Source organism: Felis catus, chromosome A3 (assembly GCF_018350175.1).
Source record: "Felis catus isolate Fca126 chromosome A3, F.catus_Fca126_mat1.0, whole genome shotgun sequence".
In the NCBI taxonomy this organism is placed as follows: Eukaryota; Metazoa; Chordata; class Mammalia; order Carnivora; family Felidae; genus Felis; species Felis catus.
The window spans coordinates 30,692,266-30,710,027 of NC_058370.1; the positions used below are offsets into that span (position 1 = coordinate 30,692,266).

The following is a 17,762-nucleotide window of genomic DNA, read 5'->3' on the forward strand; positions in this document are numbered from 1 at the left end:
AGGAAAGAAGCCATACCCTGAAGGTAGAAGGGGTCCTCACTCAGAGTGGGCAGCTGAGGTCCTCTGCTTCATGCCCCATTTTTTTTCTTCTAGAAAGGGCTCCGGGCCCAGGCCAAGTAGTTGGGCGTCATGCGTGTTGTGGTTTTGGGGTGCTGGGGAGGTCAAGTACTTCTGGTGCAAAAGCAGCTCTCTGCTCGGGATGCCATTAGAAGGTCACCCCTCTGGGTTTAGCATGGCCCTTTCCCCTCTTCATCTGCCTCTGGAGAGCTCACGAGGTCAGGAGGGGCTCTGCAGATAAACCGCCTGTTTTGGATTACTTTACAATGTTGTGAGGTGGAGCTTTGGACTTGGCCTTGGGGAGTGTGCGTGGAGGTTTGAGTAGGGCTGGGTTGAATGTGGGAGCAGAGCTGGGGGAACGGAGAAATGGGACTCGAATTCGGCTTAATCCACATCACTGTTGGTCTTGTCCTTACCTCTTTTTGTCTGTCTGTAAAATGGGATTGGAGAGACTTTTTCTTTGCTCCCTAGAGGTTGCAGAAGTTGGCAACTCCTGAGGTTGCATGCTTGAGTGGCTTCTTGCACACCCAGCATAAAGGAGTGAGGACTTCCCATGAGGTGCCAGCCCCGAGGAACTGGGCCAGGAAGGAGGGAGGCGGGCGGTGGGTGTGGCAGCCCTGTCCTTCGAGGCTTTCCTGTTTGGTCATGAGAACGCCTCTGGGCAGGTCACTTGGCTTCCCCAGGGTCTGGCTGGCCGGCCAAACAAGGGTTGCTGACCATACAGGGATGGAGTTTCTTGGCTCCAAATTCTGAGCCCCACAGTTTAAGGAATCTGCTCATCTATCTCAGCAGATCCTTCCAGTCCCCCAGGGAGAGAAGGAGGCAGAGTTGGTGGCATTCTTTTCATTTTGGGAAACTGCGGCGCAGGGTAACCACATGGCTGCTAGAAGTTCAGCAGGCCCATGGGTCTCGGGAGTGCCCCTTCTTTGGCAGGGAGACTCATCCACTGAGTGGAGATGAAAGCTGGGGCTCAGCCTGACGCTGTCAGGCTGGAGCTGAGTGTGGACATTCCAGCTGGGTGCTGGACCCTCTTACCTGTGGTCAGCACCCTGTGCCCCAGCCTGGTGCACGGAGCCACTGGCTACACAGGACAAGAGCTCTCCTCTGCAGGAAATGAGTGAGCCACTCCAGATGTGATATAATGAGGTACTGTTCAGACCAGCTTCCTGGAGGAGGCAGTGCTTGTAGAGGGTCCCCAAGTCCTGGGCAGCGGTAGCCAACAGACGAGGGGATGACATTCCCAAGGGGCAGGGGGAGCCCAAGCTTGGAGTACTGGGTTGAAGCCAGGTCAGGGAAGGTCTTAACTGCCAAGCTGCTGAGTCTAGACCTGATTCACTAGGCCCTGGGGAGCCATTGAAGGTTATAGGCCTCGGGTGCAATGACTTGATTAGACCAGTGGTCTATAAAAGTGCTTCTCAAACTCTAACATAGACATGGATCACATGGGCATCTCGTTAAAATGTAGGCTCTAATTCAGTAGGTCTGGGCCAGGGCCTAGGACTCTGCATCTCCCACACGCTCCTGGGTGGTGCAGACCTGGTCCATGGGCCATCTCTGTGTAGTGAGGGTTGAGACTGGGGACTCGGGGGCCGAAGCAGGTAGGTACAGGGACAGGTGCAGGTCAGGTGGGATCTAGAAGAGGTAAAGGGGACCATGCTGGCTCCTGTGGACTGTGTTGTGGGAAGTGAGGGGAGTATGTAGAGGGTGTGGGATGCAGGGGCCACTCTGCTGGGAGGTGGGGCTGGGTGAAGGCTCTGGGAGTCTGGGTCTCAGACCGGTGACAAAGGTCTGAGACCTTTGATTTTCAGAGCGCCTGACTGTGAGGAACTCTCAAGACCATGAAAAGTGTCTTAGGCGACTGCCCCAAGTCAGGGTGACACACAGCCGGGATACAGGGCATCTTATCTTTGCCCACAGCTGAGCCCGGCCCTGTGGGTAGCCAATCTGGGGTGAGCACTCTTCCTGCAGCCAGGGTGGGGCCGAGGAGACTGGGGAGACGGCTGACTCCAGCCCCAGACATGCCATCTTCTCCTAAAAGTGCCCAAAGTCACCCCAGCTACTAAGCCGTCACCCCCCGTGTGTACAGCGTCCCTTTCCCTGGCCTGTGTGAGTCTTTGTAGTGGCCACCGATGGTTACGTGAGCCACTGTTGGGGTCTTATCCCACTTGGGCCACCTCCCCGCGTACCTGGAAGTGAGGAGGCCTGGATGCTTCTCTCTGCACTGCCCCTGACTGGGCCACTACAGGCAAGTGTCTGCTACCCTCTGAGGCCCTAGTTTTCTGTTAACTGAAGGACTTGGTCCCCTCCCTGGGGAGCAGGGGGGAGGGTGACAGGGTTTGCTGAGTGGGGAACCGCATCTTCTCAGAATGGCAGCTTAATGCATTTTAATTTTGGTTTAATATTAAAACTCAATAGTGATGATGGAGTAGATTAAGTAATTTGCCCAGAAGAACTGTCCAGCCTGCTTTAGGGATTTTCCGAGGCCCCTTGCTCTCTGGGCCCTACATAGCCTGGTGGGGTTGGGGCGGGGGGTGGTATCTGAGGGCCCCAGTCAGGTGAGGTCCCTCCAGATGCTGGCAGGAGTAGACAGTCACCTCATCCGGGGGAGGGTGGAAAGGAGAGACTGAGGGGCTGTCAGTCTGAGTTCCCCAAATGTCCCGTCGATGTCCTAAAAGGATACACTTCCCCCTCCCCCCGCCATGATCCCTGCCCGTGTGCCCTCTACTGTGCCAGGCTGTTCTGAAAGGTGGGAAGGGGCAGCATTTCACAAAGACTATTCTGAGAAACCTCAAGGGTTTGGGGACAGATAAGGGTAGAAACTGTCAAATTCATTCCATCAGCCTATGGATGATTCAGATGCAGATTCAGAATGCATTTAGGAGAATTAAAGGTTCTGACAAGTCCTGCAGAAAAAGAAACCTTTTAGTGTTTTCTAAACTGATTTGACCATGAAAATTTTGGGGGGAGAAGGTGTCCTAATAATATGTTCCACTCACCAGGAAAACACCTGGTGGGCAAGGGCTGATGTGGAAAGATGTGGAAAGATGGGTGGGCCCAGAAGGATGGATGGGTAGCTCCCTGGGGGAAGTGGGCTTGGGGGATGGATACTATTTGGACAGTCAGCGGAAGACAAGGGCACTGCAGAGGGAGGATTGGTCTGAAGGCAACATGGGCCCAGAGTCAGCCCTGGGTTCTTGCAGCAACAGCTCTGCTTCACTTCACTGGGTGGTTGAGGAAGGGACCTGGGCGGACGTGTGTGGTGCCTAGGACACAGCGGTCACCAGGCTGGGGTCTGTGTAATTCTGGGAGGACCATTCCCCTCCCCTTCCCCTGCCATCTCCTTGCCTAAGGTCTCCCAGCCTTTCACCTTGGAGAGGGGGTTTGTGATCTCTGGGCAAGAAGTCAAACTGCTCTGTGCCTCAGTGTCTTCATTTGGACCATGGGGATGACCTTACCTCCCTTGTAGGGCCATTGTGACACTCAAATACTGGTTGGCTGCTCTTTGTGTGATTGACATGGCTGTAGGCAGTGTCTCCAGGAGGGACCCAGGGAAGGGCACAGTTGCTGGGGACATGAACAGGCACAAAGGCCACTAGAGAGCCTGGTGGGGCTTAGGGTGGGGTCCTGATTAGACTGGAGGAGTAATCTGTAGAGGGTAGCAAGGACCTGCTTCCTGGAGGAGTGGCTGGCAGGGTGGGGAGATTTTGACCTAATGAGATTTCACAGGCCCTCCTCTGGGTGTGGGAGTCAGAAGACCCAGAGGGTGCCTGTGGGAGACAGGGGGGAGGGGGAAGGTGTCAGGGACCTGCCTCCGGGGCCATCAGAGTCTTTGAGCAGGGCAGTGGTTGGATCAGAGCAGTGATTCAGGGGCGTCTGGGTGGCTCAGCCCGTTGAGTGTCCGACTTCGGCTCAGGTCATGATCTCGCTGTTTGTGAGTTCGAGCCCCGCGTTGGGCTCTGTGCTGACAGCTCGGAGCCTGGAGCCTGCTTCGGATTCTGTCTCTCTGCCCCTCCCCGACTCGCTCTCTGTCTCTCTCTCTCAAATATAAAACAAATTAAAAAAAAAAAACAATGATTCAGTGTGAAATATGGCATGGGTGTGCAGTGATGGTGGGGTGGTGGTGGGGGACCCTCTTCAAACGCACACATTGGGTTTCCTCACAGAATAGCTGTGCCCCTTCTTGGCCCAAAGCACAGGGAGGGCTGGGTTGCTTATGTGACCCTTATAGACCTTTGACCCTTTGACCCTTATCCTCAGATTCTCAGAGCTCTGAGTCACTTTTCCAAAAGGTTAAGAATCTCACCATGTCACCTTCCCGGAAGGGGTGTTGCATATGCAGAAGGGGGAAGGGGAGGGTCCCCTGTGCCCTTCCGCTCCCTCTCCCCTCCCTGGTGGCCGGTGGGGACCGTCACTGAGGCTACCCTGCCCTGCCCCTTGCCAAACCTCATTTCCTCCCTGGTGTGAGGATTCTTTGTTCAGTAGCTCAGGTGGAGGAGATGGGGTGGGGCCGCTCACAAGGTGACCCAGGAGAAGTTGCTGTAATGGCGCGCTGGGGCGGACAGGCTGACGCAGTGATGAAGCGCTCAGGGAGGCCCCGGCAGACGATGCTTCCTGCGCCTTCTTGCTGAGCCCAGCTCCAGGCCCTTGTCCTTCGGTGCCCCGTCTCTTTCTTCCTCAAACAGGCAGGCACCAGGGCTTTTCCTGCTCCCTCTACATCAGAGGCTGAGAGGGACAGAAGCTGAAGAAAAGCATTCAGGTTCAGCCAGAGCAGGGTGGCCTGGCTGCGGGGGAGGGGAAGACCCCCGCCCCCCCATCTCCCCCACCCTCCTCGGTCCACATTCCTTTATCTTCTAGTTGCTTCCTGGGGGAGAATGTTAAGGAAGGTGTGATTTAAGACCAGGAGAAGAAGCACTTGGAAATGATTTATAAGTTATTAGGAAACAGAAGAAAGAACGTAGCCACCCTCCGCCAACTTTGTGCCAGGCCCCGGCAGACCCATAATTCCTGTCCTCTCCACATGGCTGCACCAGGCATGAGCTGTTGCCCCATTTGGAGCATGGAGATACTGGCAGTGCTGAATGGCATGACTGGGTCTCAGAGCCAAGGTTCTAGGACATCTGGTGTGATGTTCTTTCTTTACCTCACAGCCCCACAGGGCCTGTCCCCAGACCTTCAACCATGCCTCTCTACCCACTGCCAGTTCTCCTCCAAGCCAGCCCAGCCCTCCAAACTCTAGACCCCAGGGAGGAGAGGCTGGTGGGTCCAAAAATGATGAGACTTCAGGTCAGCTAGATTTTAGGGTGACTTGTGGGGCACCTGGGTGGCTCAGCTGGTTAAGTGGCTGTCTCTTGATTTCAACTCAGGTCATGATCCCATGGTTTGTGAGATCTCTCAGTCTGGCTCTGTGCTGATAGTGTGGAGCCTGCTTGGGATTCTCTCTCTCCCTCTCTCTACCCCTCCCCTGTCCCCCACCCAAAGTAAATAAACTTAAAAAAAAAAAAAAGATGACTCGGACCGGAGACACTTAGGATCACCAATGGGCAAACATCCTTGGGAAAGATTTTTAAACAAAGCTTTTAAATATTTTATTTTTATTTTTGAAAGAGAGAGAGAGAGAGAGAGAGAGAGACAGAGACAGAGACAGAGACAGAGACAGAGGGAAGCGGGCTCCAGGCTCTGAGCTGTCAGCACAGAGTCGGATGTGGGGCTTGAACTCACAAACTGCATGATCCCGGCCTGAGCCGAAGTCTGCTCAACCAACTGAGCCACCCAGGCGCCCCTTTAAATGAGGCTTTTAAATGTTAAATACACGGATTACTTTTGATCTTCTTTATTTTAGAAAATCAAAAAAATCATACACAATTAATGCAAAACTTTTGAGTTAATCTGAAAATTTATCTCAGGAAAAGACAATGAAATCGACTCATCTCTTGGTTTTAAAACGTAAAGCCTGAGCATTAATATCTTACTAAGTGATTTTTGGAGCGCATTATGTTGGATGGCAGGTTATGGAACCTCTCGGAACCTCAGTTTCCTCCTCTGTGGGATGGACACATTGGTGTGAGGATTAACTGATATATTCTACGTGAAGTGCTCAGCACTGTGTTCTGTATTTCACATGTGCTCAGCAAAAAATAGTGATAATGATGACAGAATTATAAGAACAGACATTTCTCGATTTCAAAAGCTGGTGAGTTATTAAGTCTGTCTTTGAACTCAACAAAAGGACTTGAAGAATATGTTTATTGTCCAAGCCCAGCGTCTTAACTCTGTAGGTGTTTTATGGATTAAATCATGGGCTCAGGGCCCACGTGTGCATTTTGAAATGAACACCACTGGCTTTTCAGACCCGGTTCTAGCTCTTGCTGGGGCGGGGGCGGGGGCGGGAGTGAGGGTGGGGGTCCTGCTTCAGGCTTGAACTTTATGGAGAGCCCTTTATTGGGCGATCCTGTGTTAGGACTCGTTAGAAGAGCACAGTGAAACCACTCTGAAGTTACCGGGAGGGGAATGTCTTGGGCCAGTGAGAAAGGAGGTGACTGTCTAGAGGGAAGTACCAGTTAGTTGCTCTTAGACTTTTCTATCGTGTAGGCAAAAGCAATTAGAACACCATTCCTGGACAGGGCCAGGTGTTTATGGAAGACAAAACCAAGGGCAAAGGGCTGTGGCCGGCTTAGCGTAGTGCCTGGCAAGCCTTAGGCCAAGCCTCACTGGGTAGAGAGGCTAGGGTGGCCGCAGCATACCCCACCAACACCTTGGCCTGGAGGCAGGTGGCCTCCCAGTGGCAGCCTAGGTTTTGGCAGGGCAGCTGGGCTGAGCCGCCAGGCTTGGGGATGCCTCCTGCCAGCCCCGAGTGCCTGGCACAATGTGTTCAGTGTCAGCCTGTGGGGAGGGTGAGACAGGAGTGCCAAGCTGAGGGCAGCCCTCGGGCCCGCTGTCCTGGGAGGCTGAGTGGGAGCCTGAGAACCCAGCAGGCAGTGGGCAGAAAGAGATGAGCTCAGTGTCGTCAAGCCCTGCTCTGCCCCTCACTCTCTCTGGGTGGCCTTCGTCCCATCTGGGAACCTTTGAGAGCCTGTTTCCTCATCTGTAAAATGGGCAGCAGGGTGTAGGATTAAATGATTCAGTGAATGGAAAGTCCCCAGCACGGGGCCTGGCACACCAAGGGCTCAGTAAAGAGAAGTTTGCTACGGAGTGTGTCTGGTGGCTGGGTTTCTCGAGGATGTTTTCCTTTTTTCCTTTTGTGATGGTATGTGTGCCACCTTCGCCTGTGATAAGCTGTGGTGAACGGGGAGGCCATAAGAGAGGGGGCCTTGCCGGAAAAGAGTTTACAGCGGAGGGGTACGGAATCAGTGCTAAGCATTTCACGGCCCCACAAACCCTGCCTGGGCTCGGCAAGCCTTGGGCAGCTCAGCCCTGCCACCGGGGCTGCCTCTTCCTGGGCGGGGTGTCCTGGGCTAGGCAGAGTGGGGACCCCGTGGTGGCTCAGGAGAGAGGATGGGCTCGCAGGAGACCTCCCTCCTCCCTGGGCTTGGAGCCGCAGCACAGACGGGCTTTGTGCAGTCACGAGGGGCCGGCCAGGGGGCACTGTGCCCGGGCTGAGTTTGTCTCACAGCCTCGGTTCTTGTCAGTGGTTTTGAAAGAGTCCGTGGAAAGTGCTGACTGGGCTGTCCTCCTTCACCCCAGACCCGAGGCTGCGGCTCCTGGCAGGGAGAGAGGAGAAGCCCCGCAGGGAAGCCACCTCGTCAGCCGCCCGCTCACGCCTCCCAGGCTTCAAGTTCAAGGGTCCCTCCGAGGAATGGGTGGATCTCTGCAAGGGGACACGAGCCCCGGTCAGGGGGCTGCTGCTCCGGGCTGTGATAGCCCCTGGGCCCTCCCCCTGCCTGAGAATCCCGCACCAAGTTCTTCAGCCTCAGTTTCTCACCCTTCCTCCCCACAGGCTTGTCGTGAAGGGGAGAGGCGACAACTAGTTGACACGGAACTTGTTAGGATTGGCCGTGTCATGACTGGTCACCCAAGTCATCCTGCTCCTGCCCTCGCCCTCACCCCCACATCCTGTCATCCAGCAATCCCCAGGAGGTCACTGGAGCACTCTCATCCTCTGATCCCCCCTCCTGCCTGTCACTTCCTCTGCTCCAATGTCACCTTATCGGCCAGACTTCCCTGACCTCCCCACGCAGAGCAGCTGCGTCTCCCCTCACCCTGCTCTTCTTTTGTTTGGTGGAACTTGTCACCCTGACCTGTTAGATCCTCTGGGGGGTCGGGTGGCGGAGGCCTCTGGTCATTGCTGTACCCTGAGTGCCGGCTGTAACGTTTGGCACTCACCAAACGCTTTTGTCGCCGTAGTTGTTTCCTACGGTTTCTTTGGGGGTAAAATAGACATCGCCTAAAATTTACCATCTTAACCAGTTTGTAAGGGCACAGTTTAGTGACATTAAGTGCATTCACAGTGTTGTGCTACTATCCCCACCACTGTCTGTCTCCAGGTTTTTTTTTTAATGTTTCAAAACTGAAACTAGTCCCATTAAACCCTAACTCCCCATCTCCCCCCTTTCCTGGCCCCTGGCGTCCTACTTGTGTCAATGGATTTGACCACCCTTAGTCCCTTGTATAAATGGAATCATGTAGTAATTGTCCTTTTTTTTTTTTTAGGTTTATTTATTTTTGAGAGAGAGACAGTGTGAGTGGAGGAGGCGCAGAGAGAGAGGGAGAGAGTGAGAGAGAGAATCCCAAGAAAGCTCCGCACTATCGGCCTGGAGCCTGAAGAGGGGCTCAAACCCATAAACTGTGAGATGGTGACTTGGGTGGGAGTTGGAAGCTTAACTGACTGAGTTAGCCAGGTGCCCCAAGGTAATTGTCCTTTTGTGACTGGCTTATTTCACTTAACATAATGTCCTCAAGGTTCATCTATGCTGTAGCAGGTGTTAGAATGTCCCCCCCCCCTGCTTTTTTTTAGGGCTGAATAATACTCCATTGTATGCATATACTCCATTTTGTTTACCCATCTGTCCCTGGACGTTGGGTGGCTTCCCCCTTTTGGCTATTGTCAATAATACTTCAGTGGACATGAGTGTCCAAATATGTCTTCAAGACCCTGCTTTCAATTCTTTCACATATATACCCAGCAGTGGAATTGATGGATCACATGGTAACTTTATATTTAATTTTTAAAGGAACCAGCACACAGTTTTCCATGGCAGCTACACCGTTTTACATTTCTACCTACAGCACACAAGGGTTCCAATCTCTCCACATCCTCACCATTTTATTTATTTATTTATTTTTATAGTAGCCATCCTAATGGGTGTGAAGACAAAACATTTTTGAACGGATGAATGAATGAGTGAATGAAAAGTCTGTCCCTTGCTTCCTCCCGCCCCTGTTTTCACCCCTCCCCTCCCTGGGCCTCATTTTCTCTCCTACCTTGTTCATGCATCTCCAGTGTCTTCCCCACTGGCTACACCCTGGGCCTGGAACATGCCCCCCTGCTTTAAGATGCAGCTAAGGCTTCCTCCCCATCCTCACCCCTGCTCCATGTCCTGGGCATCTCACCTGGACATCTCACTGCTCTGCACCCTGCACTGTGCTGGGTCTGCAATGCCTGTATTGTTTGCTGAGCGCGAGCGTGACCATCCTGCCTCATTCTCTGGAGGGTTGGGATGCCGCCTGTGGAGTCTTGTGCCCTCTGGGGTGTCGGGGCCACCCTGCCCCTTCTCCTTGGTGCCCCCACGGGGGCAAGCTTTCGTGTGTGGCCGACTCACCTGGGGAAGCTCAGGGGCGCCCGTCATGCCTGCAGAGTGGCTTAGGTGGTGGCGGCTGCAGCTGCAGAGGAAGGTCAGGTGAATGCGGCCACGTGGGGCCAGCAGCTTGGAGGAGGAGCCCTGGAGGGAGGGAAAAGCGGTGTTGAGAGTTGATCTTGTAAGCTGTCTCTCCGAGCCTTTGCCATTGTGCTGCTGGAGGTCCTTTCTCAGGTCTCCCCTGGAAATCCTCTCTGACTCCTTTCCCTGCCCCCGTTAGGTGCCTGGCCCATGTTCTCCCGCATTCACCATCCCAGCTGTTAGCACATCTTCAGCATCACGGCTGTTATCACATCATGTGCGTTCTCTCTTTAATCCATTGCTGTGTTCTCCCCAGGGACTAATGCAGTGCCAGGCAGGGCTGTATCTTGGGGGAGAGAAAACATCTAAATCTCTCTGAAGACTTCTGATTGGAGAGCTTAGGACTTGAGAAAGCAGAACAGATATGAGGGCAACTACTGTTCCACAGATGGAAATCGAGTCTTCCCCAGGATCACCGAGAGCTAGACCCTGTCCTGTACGCCCCCGCCCCAAGAGTCTGATTTAGATGACCCAGCATCTGGGTCATTTGTAAAAATCTCCAGGTGAGTGTGAATCCCTGGTTAGGTAGGAGTGCCTGTCTCGTGGGCTTGTAAATTGTGGGGCCTGGGCCACCTTGTCTTTTTACTCCGCCACAGCCCTGAATTTCAGAAACAAGGGAGCTGGGCTCCAGAGTAGAATGGGGAGTTTGCCTGGGGGTCTCTCCCTTGGGGGTCTCTGGGGAGACAGAATTGCTGACTGTAGTTAGTTACCTATTGCTGTAACAAACAACTCCCAAATGTAGTAGCTTAAAACAGTAATAAACATTCATCATCCTCAGAGTTTCTGTGGGTCAGGAATTTGGGAGCAGTTTAGGTGGGTGTTTCTGGCTCGAGGTCTCTCAGGAGGTGCAATCAAGATGTCGGTTGGGGCCACACTCATCCGAAGGCTTGCTTGGGCTGGAGGATCTGCTTCCTGGTGGTTCACTCACAGCTTGGCAAGATGGTTTGGCTGGTGGTAGGACTCTTGCCTCCTGGGCCTCTTGATAGGATTTCTGGAGTGTCATCACAAGGTGGTGACCGGCTTCCCTTTGATTAAGCAGTCCAAGAGATCACGTGGACGCAACAGCATGTTTTCTGACCCAGTTTCAGAAATCATGCTCTGTCTCTTCTATGATATCCTATTGGTTACACAGGTCAGCTTGGGAGGCGACTACATTAGGGCACAAGTACTAGGAGACAAAGGTCATCGAGGGCCATCGTGGAGGCTGGTGACCACATGGGTGGTCATTTCGTTGTACTTACAGCCTCATAGGTCTTGCCTGGGAGGTCCAAGCACCCCCAGGAAGTGGGATGGCCTTCTCTCCTAATCTTCGTTCCTCCCCTGTCATCAGACCATGGCAGTTATCACTGTGGGCTGGGGTGGTTCTCTTTGAGGCCTAGAGGTCTTGCTCTGGAGTCATCCTTCAGGAAGGTCTGAGACTTCTCTACTGGCTCAACATCCCTGCCACATTTGGTCTCCTGACCCAGGCCTCCCTTGGTGACCCTGATTAGTATGCACTTGGGCCTGTAGGAAAACAAATATAAAAACCATTGCTGCTACATGCCTGGTTCTGGGCTAAGTATTTTGCATTGTTGCACTCAACTCAAAAGTGAGGCAGGCACTCTTTTTTTTTTTTTTTTTTTTAAATGTTTATTTATTGTTGATACAACACAAGCAGGGGAGGGGCAGAGAGAGGGGGACAGAAGATCCAAAGTGGTCTCTGTGCTAACAGGCTGACAGCAGCAAGCCCGATGCAGGGCTGGAACTCACGAACCGCGAGATCGTGACCTAAGGTGAAGTCGGATGCTCCACTGACTGAGCTACCCAGGTGTCCTGAAGCAGGCACTCTCTATCCTCATTGGGTTAGGTCACTCATCTAATAAGTCACAAAGATTCAAACCATTGGTACTAAAAAACAAGTGATCCGATCCCAGGGAGAACCTATATGCAAACCATGATGCTAGAACATGTTCTCAAAAGAGGGGACTATTTACTAAGCTAGGTCATCAAGTGAACCATAGGAAAGTGTGTTTTTGTGATTGTGATTGTGTGTGTGTGTGTGTGTGTGTGTGTGTGAGAGAGAGAGAGAGAGAGAGAGAGAGAGAGAGAGAGAGAGAGAGAGAAAGTAGGGGAGGAAGGAAAGTAGGGGAGAGAGAGGAAGTAGGGGAAGGGAAGGGGGGAGGGAGGGAGGGAGGGAGGAAGGGAGGGGGGTAAGTGTTTTTTCCTGGGGTTCCCCAAGGGCCATAGTGATTTGGGTGCCTCAGAACAGGGCTGGTGCCTTGTTCTTGAGACTAATTTTCTCTCAAGTTCAGCCCTTGTAGGAGAACTTCCTCCCAGAGGAGTGTCTCTGTGAGCACCATCTCCCTTCAGGCCCACTCTGCCCACAGTCTGCTCTGCTCACCAAGGGCAGCCCCGCACCAGTGTGGTCCCTAGGACAGCGATCAGTTCTGTGGTCTCTTACACATGTGTGCTTGATGACTTCCTGGAGGGGGACTCAAGAGTTTGGGTGTCAGGTCCTGCTCGGAGGGAGGAAATCCAGGCCTTGGGGTCTTATCCTGAGGGCTGCTGAAGCGAGCCAGGATGAGACCTGTGCCTTTAAGACTTTGCTGGGGGACCCTGGAAGCTGGCCAGTAGGGTCTGGGGTCCGGGCTAGCCTCACTCCGGGCAAGGGTGATTAGTCCCATTTTATTATTCCCATTTTACAGATGGGAAAAGTGAGGCTCAAGTCCTAATGGACTCTCCCAAGGCCTCACTGGTTGGGGGCAGAGGCGGCTGTCTGGGTAATTTCATCTTCTCCAGGAGCATCTAGGAGTCCACAGTCCACATCTCAGACCCCTGACCTCTCCTTGGGCCGAGGAGGCACGGGGTTTGCTTGCACCTGAAAGTTCTGGGGTCTGAGGGGAAGAAGATGGGCCCTGCTGGCACAGAGCTGGCTGCTCCCCTGGCCAGAGAGGATGTTTGCCTGCGGTCACTCACAAAAATGGGAACCCAGGGCATGGGGGATGAGGAGCGGGGGTCGGAGGTGGAAGCTGAGCCGGTCGGGCTGGCCCAGATTTGGAGAGGTTCATGGCCGAGTGTTTAGAAGTGGTCATGACTGGCCCCTGACCTGATCTACGATCAGAGTGTGAGCCACTCACTTACTTGTGCTCAGGGTGAGATCTCTAGGGTGGAGTGTGGGACAAAGCTGTTTCAGTGTGACTGTGGGGGCAGGAATGTGGTCTGGGGCTCCGCCCTGGCCCATCTCTACCTGTTTCCCTCTGGCTACACAGTCGTGGAGGTGGAGGCTGCCGGCTGAGCGTTAGGCCCATCAGAAACACTCTACCCTTTCCCTGGCTTCCTTCCATGCTTGCTTCCCCTCTTCCACCCCCAGCGAGGCTTCTAGCCTGGGCTGGGTTACCTCCAAGGCCTGTCTCTGTAGGCAGCTATAAACTGGGGTCCTGGAACCATCCTCCTGGGTCCAGGGAGCATCAAGGGAAGTAGGGGTGGGGACACAGAGCTCACCTTTCCAGGAATGCCTCTCCCTCCTGCCCACCAGTGCCTGTGTGGGCCGTACCATTGGCTCTGTCCCCCCATACACCAAGTCAAGGGCTGCCTCTCTCCATGCAGGATGCAGTATAGGCTTCCCCCTTCTCTTCTGAAAAGGCTTACAAAGACTTTTAAAGTTGCGCTTTTAGGGACTTGACTTTGTGCATCTAGTTGTGAGGAGGAGATGTGGGTAACAAAGACATTGTGCTGGGAGAGAAGTCTGAGTGCCAGGACGGAAGATGGGGCCCCCAGAGCCCCTTGCCCACGTGGGCCTGTGGCAGCCAGAGAACATTGCTGGTGGGTGGGCTCTGTGGCATGAGGCTCCCACGCCTTCCCTTTTATGAGCTTGGGGTTGCCTAATGACCATTGTCTCTGATACCCGACCCTCCAGAACTGGGTAGGATGTAGGCTGACTCAGAGTTGGGGCCAGTCAAACACAGGCTGTCCATGCACTCTGATTGATGTCAGGGTTAAGGTCTGGTCTGATACTAGGGTTGCAGCCATAGGCTGAGGCCTGGGTCTGAGCTCAGATGCTGACTGGGGTTCTTCTATAAGTGAGATGGAGTCCTGGGTCCCAGGCGAAGTCCCTGTACTGGTTTCTTCAGGGGTCTTCTTCCCTCTCCTGCTGTCTCAGAGGTGGCCCTGCTAGGTGCTGTCTCATTTACTCCTCCCAGCTGTCCTACCAGGTAGAGGTCCCTATGCCCATTTTACAGATGGGAAAGCTGGAAGACTAAAGGAGGCCGTTAAGCATCAGATGGGGCTTAAACCAGTGTGTCCAGGAGGTGGGGTACAGATGCTGTGTCTTTGGGCTAAGTTCAGAGGTGTTGGCCGGGTGGGACCCAGAGAAGGGAACCCACTAGTCCAGGTCACCTGGTAAGGAAAAGACTGAGCCGGGGTCTGGGCTCCCAGGCTGCCCTTGCCCTGTCCCCATGCTTATGCCCTCTCACTGCCCACCCTCATGCCCCTGTGGCTGGCCAGGCTTGGCCCAGCAGCCCAGCCTCTTTCACTTCCTGGCTGGCTGGCCAGGGCGAGGAGGGCTGGGGAGGGTCTGGTGGGGAGGAGTTCGGGGCCCAGCCCCTCCCTGGGGTTGAGGAGTGGGAGGGGCCTCACATGCAGACACAGAGCCCCTTTGTCTCCGTGGCTGTGCAAAGCAGCTGGTCTGGGATTTCTGGGCATTTTTTACATTTGAAGAATAATTGCATTGTCTGGGGGGCCCAGGAGAATCCAAATCCCTCCCCAGACCTGCCAGGCAGTCCAAAGAGATTCCCCTGGGCCAGCCCCCCAGCTTCCCTGCCCCTCCCTCCCATCTGTTAGAAGCCTGAAGCAGAGAGGGGTCCCTCCAGGGAAACTGAGGTAGGGCTGCTGCCCTTGGGCACTAGTAGTATCTGTTCAGGGGAAAAGATTGTTAAGTCCCCAGAGTTGGTTAGGGGAGGGTGCATATGGCCCCCAGAGCCCTGGGTAGGGCTCCTGTGAGGAAGCATGGGGCTTGGAGGTGGGAAGTGGAGTGCTTCAGCTGGAGGAGTCTGGATCCTAAAGGGTGAGGTGAGGTGAGCTGGGTGGGCTAGCTGCCTTGGCCGTCTTCTTGTCCTCTAGGAAATGGGTCGCTCAGAATGAGGTGACCTTGAGAAAAAGACAGGCAGACACATTTGAGAGTAGTAGCCTGTGTTTAATTTTTTTTTTTGTAACATTTTTTTTTTCTTCCATTTTTGAGACACAGAGAGAGACAGAGCGCTAGCGGGGGAGGGACAGAGATTGGAAGACACAGAATCCGAAGCAGGCTCCAGGCTCTGAGCTGTCAGCACAGAGCCTGATGCGGGGCTCAAACCGAGAAACCGTGAGATCATGACCTGAGCTGAAGTCGGACACTTAATCGACTGAGCCACCCAGGCGCCCCAAGAGTAGGCTGTGTTTAGAGGGGAGCCAAGGATGGGTAGAGTTTTTTTGTTTCTTGTGAAGGCTGACTTGGGGAGGGGGTGGGGCACCTGGGAAGTTGGCCCTTTGTGGCAGCCAGTTTTTTGTTATAGTGGCTGCTGTTGGGGAGGGAAGTGACCTGCCGATTGAAGTGAGCTGAAGTGCACTCCAGCCTGAGGCGGAAGGGGCGCCCTGCAGTGAACTGGGCTACTGACCCTTCCTGGCAGTTCACTCCCAGGGCTTGGGGTGGGGGGGGGGGAGTCACCCAATGTAGCCTGGGACCACGCCCTGCTCCGTGACTGTGGGGTTGCAGCCTCATTATGGAATAACAGACAATAGGATTTCTTGGGGTGAGATGTCCATGCTTGGGGAACGGAAGAAGGACGGGGGTGGGGACGTGGGGGATCACTGCAGAGCCCAGCCAGTGGAAGGAACTCCCCTTTCCAGGGTGCTTCAAGAAAGGTCAGTGGGAGCAGACCTTGCTGGTGGGTCCAACAACATACAGCTGTGCAGTCACACAGCTGCATAACTAATACTCTGTACAAGGGTGTGCGTGTCAAGAGAATCCAGAGCTGGCTTCTGTGACATGTGTGAGGGAGGGATATTTCCTATGAGGCCTTCATGTGGGCAGTGCCGGGGATCCCAAGACTTTAGTGAAGTTGGGGTGTGTGTGTGTGTGTGTGTGTGTGTGTGTGTGTATGTTTGGGGGCCTCTGAGAATTGAAGCCAGAAAGGTCAGCTGAGTCCAGAGGGCAAAGGGCCGATATGCCGAGGCCTTCCCTATGCCTGGTACACGGTTAGCTCAGTGAATTGCTGGGTTACGTTCCTGGTCTATGAGAGGCCTGGGCGTGACTTGGGGCAGGCCCAGCAATTCTCTAGGGGTACAGTTCAGATGGAGGAGGCAGGGACGTGTGGGGGGAAATTGAGGGGAGAGGCGATAGTGATTCTGGGGGGTTGACATGGCTTGATCTGATGGATAAGGGCAGGTCTTCCTCTGAGGATGCATTCAGCTTTGAGCCTTGGGACCGCTTGGCAGTCCTGTGGTTTTAATCAGGATGGGGAAGCACAAGAAGATGCCTGGTGCCCCCTGCTCAGTACTGGGCATTTCCAAGAGGGAGTCAGCTGTCGGAGGCCAGGACTAAAGTACGTCTCTGGTATTTGGCAATTGGAGGCGCTTCTTGGAGGGTAAATTTGAGGGTGATGATGCAATTGGTGGGGATGCTGAGAGAAGGTGGGGTGGGAAAGTGGCAACGCCAACGCCCATTTCTGTTGCCTCGCTTTCTCGTCTTCATCCTTCTTTCTTGGGTGACCCTGCCAAAGGGATGGGGCCTTTCTGCCCTCTTTTCCTCTCTTCTGCTGCTGCCTTCTTTCCAGACTGGCTTCTTGGGCAGGTTCAGTCAGGGCAGTGGGCAGCAGGGTGAGGTGTTGGCTGGCGGGCCAGAGCAGAGGTTCGGGGGGAGGCAGTGGGGCATCTAGGGTGGGGGTGGGATACTCATGCCATGGCTGGCCTGATTTCTTGAAGCTACCAGGCTTGGCCTCTTTGGGCACATGGGAGCCCCAGGCTCCCACCCTCATTTTTCCATGGAAGCAGGAGCAAGAAGACAAGTGTCCGTTGCCCTGTGCCTCCCTCCTCCCCCTCCCCCTCCCTATCCCCCCCCCCACCCCTCCTCCTCCCTGCCTGGCTGAGCCAGCACTTTTTTCTTCTCTCCTTTATCTGCTCAAAAAGTACAGGGTGTTCTGTTTCTCCTGTGCATACAGATCAAGGAGCGGATGTTATTTATTTATTTATTTCCCAAAGGCGAGAGAAGGACAGGCAGGCACCGAGGAGCATGAACTGATTCTTCTTCCTCAATAAGCCGGTTTCTCATAAAATTAAAAAAAAAAAAAAAAAGCTGAAAGGAAAAGATGCCACAAATCAACAGAAAACAAGTTGCTTCTCACCCTCTCCTCTCCACCCTGGCTGGAGATAACAGCACTGGAAGGCCCAGTTCAGCGTTTCGCTGAGGGCCTGGCACGGAGTAGGCGTTCCTACACATGATTTTTCTGTCCCTTTCAGTTTGGACTCCAGGGTGTGTTGGCTCCGTGTGTCCATATGGGGGGCCATGGGGCAGCTTTCTCAGCTCTCTGCCTTCTGTGGGCCCTGTGTAAGGCTTCTCTGACCCGTGGAAGGAACTGGCCTGTGGGATTCCTTTGGGGCGGGGGGAGGAGGTCATGGGTGCAGGTGACCCACATGGCCCTTGCTCATTACCTACTTTCACCCCTGTGCTGTTTGAGTGCAAGGTCTCTGATACATTGGGAACTCAGGGTCCTTTCTGTGTTCGTCTTAAAGGCAACTGCCCACCTGCGTTCCCCACGGGGCATTTCTGAACCCCCGTCCCAAGGCTCTCTGCTCAGAATTTAGTTATAGAACTTTACAAAT

At 54.0% G+C, this 17,762-nt stretch overlaps 1 protein-coding gene across 6 annotated transcripts in view; it reads left to right on the forward strand.

The window, feature by feature from the left end:
* Nucleotides 1-17,762, forward strand: part of SMOX (spermine oxidase) — a 57,460-nt gene that overhangs the window by 3,986 nt on the left and 35,712 nt on the right. Inside the window, exon 1 of one of the 6 annotated variants that reach the window (XM_045053840.1) lies at nt 2,085-2,302. The exons of the other annotated variants lie outside the window; for them this stretch is intronic. The gene's annotated coding sequence lies outside the window, so the exon portion shown is untranslated. Of the gene's footprint in view, nt 1-2,084; nt 2,303-17,762 lie in introns of those variants that run through there. 6 annotated transcript variants of the gene reach the window in all.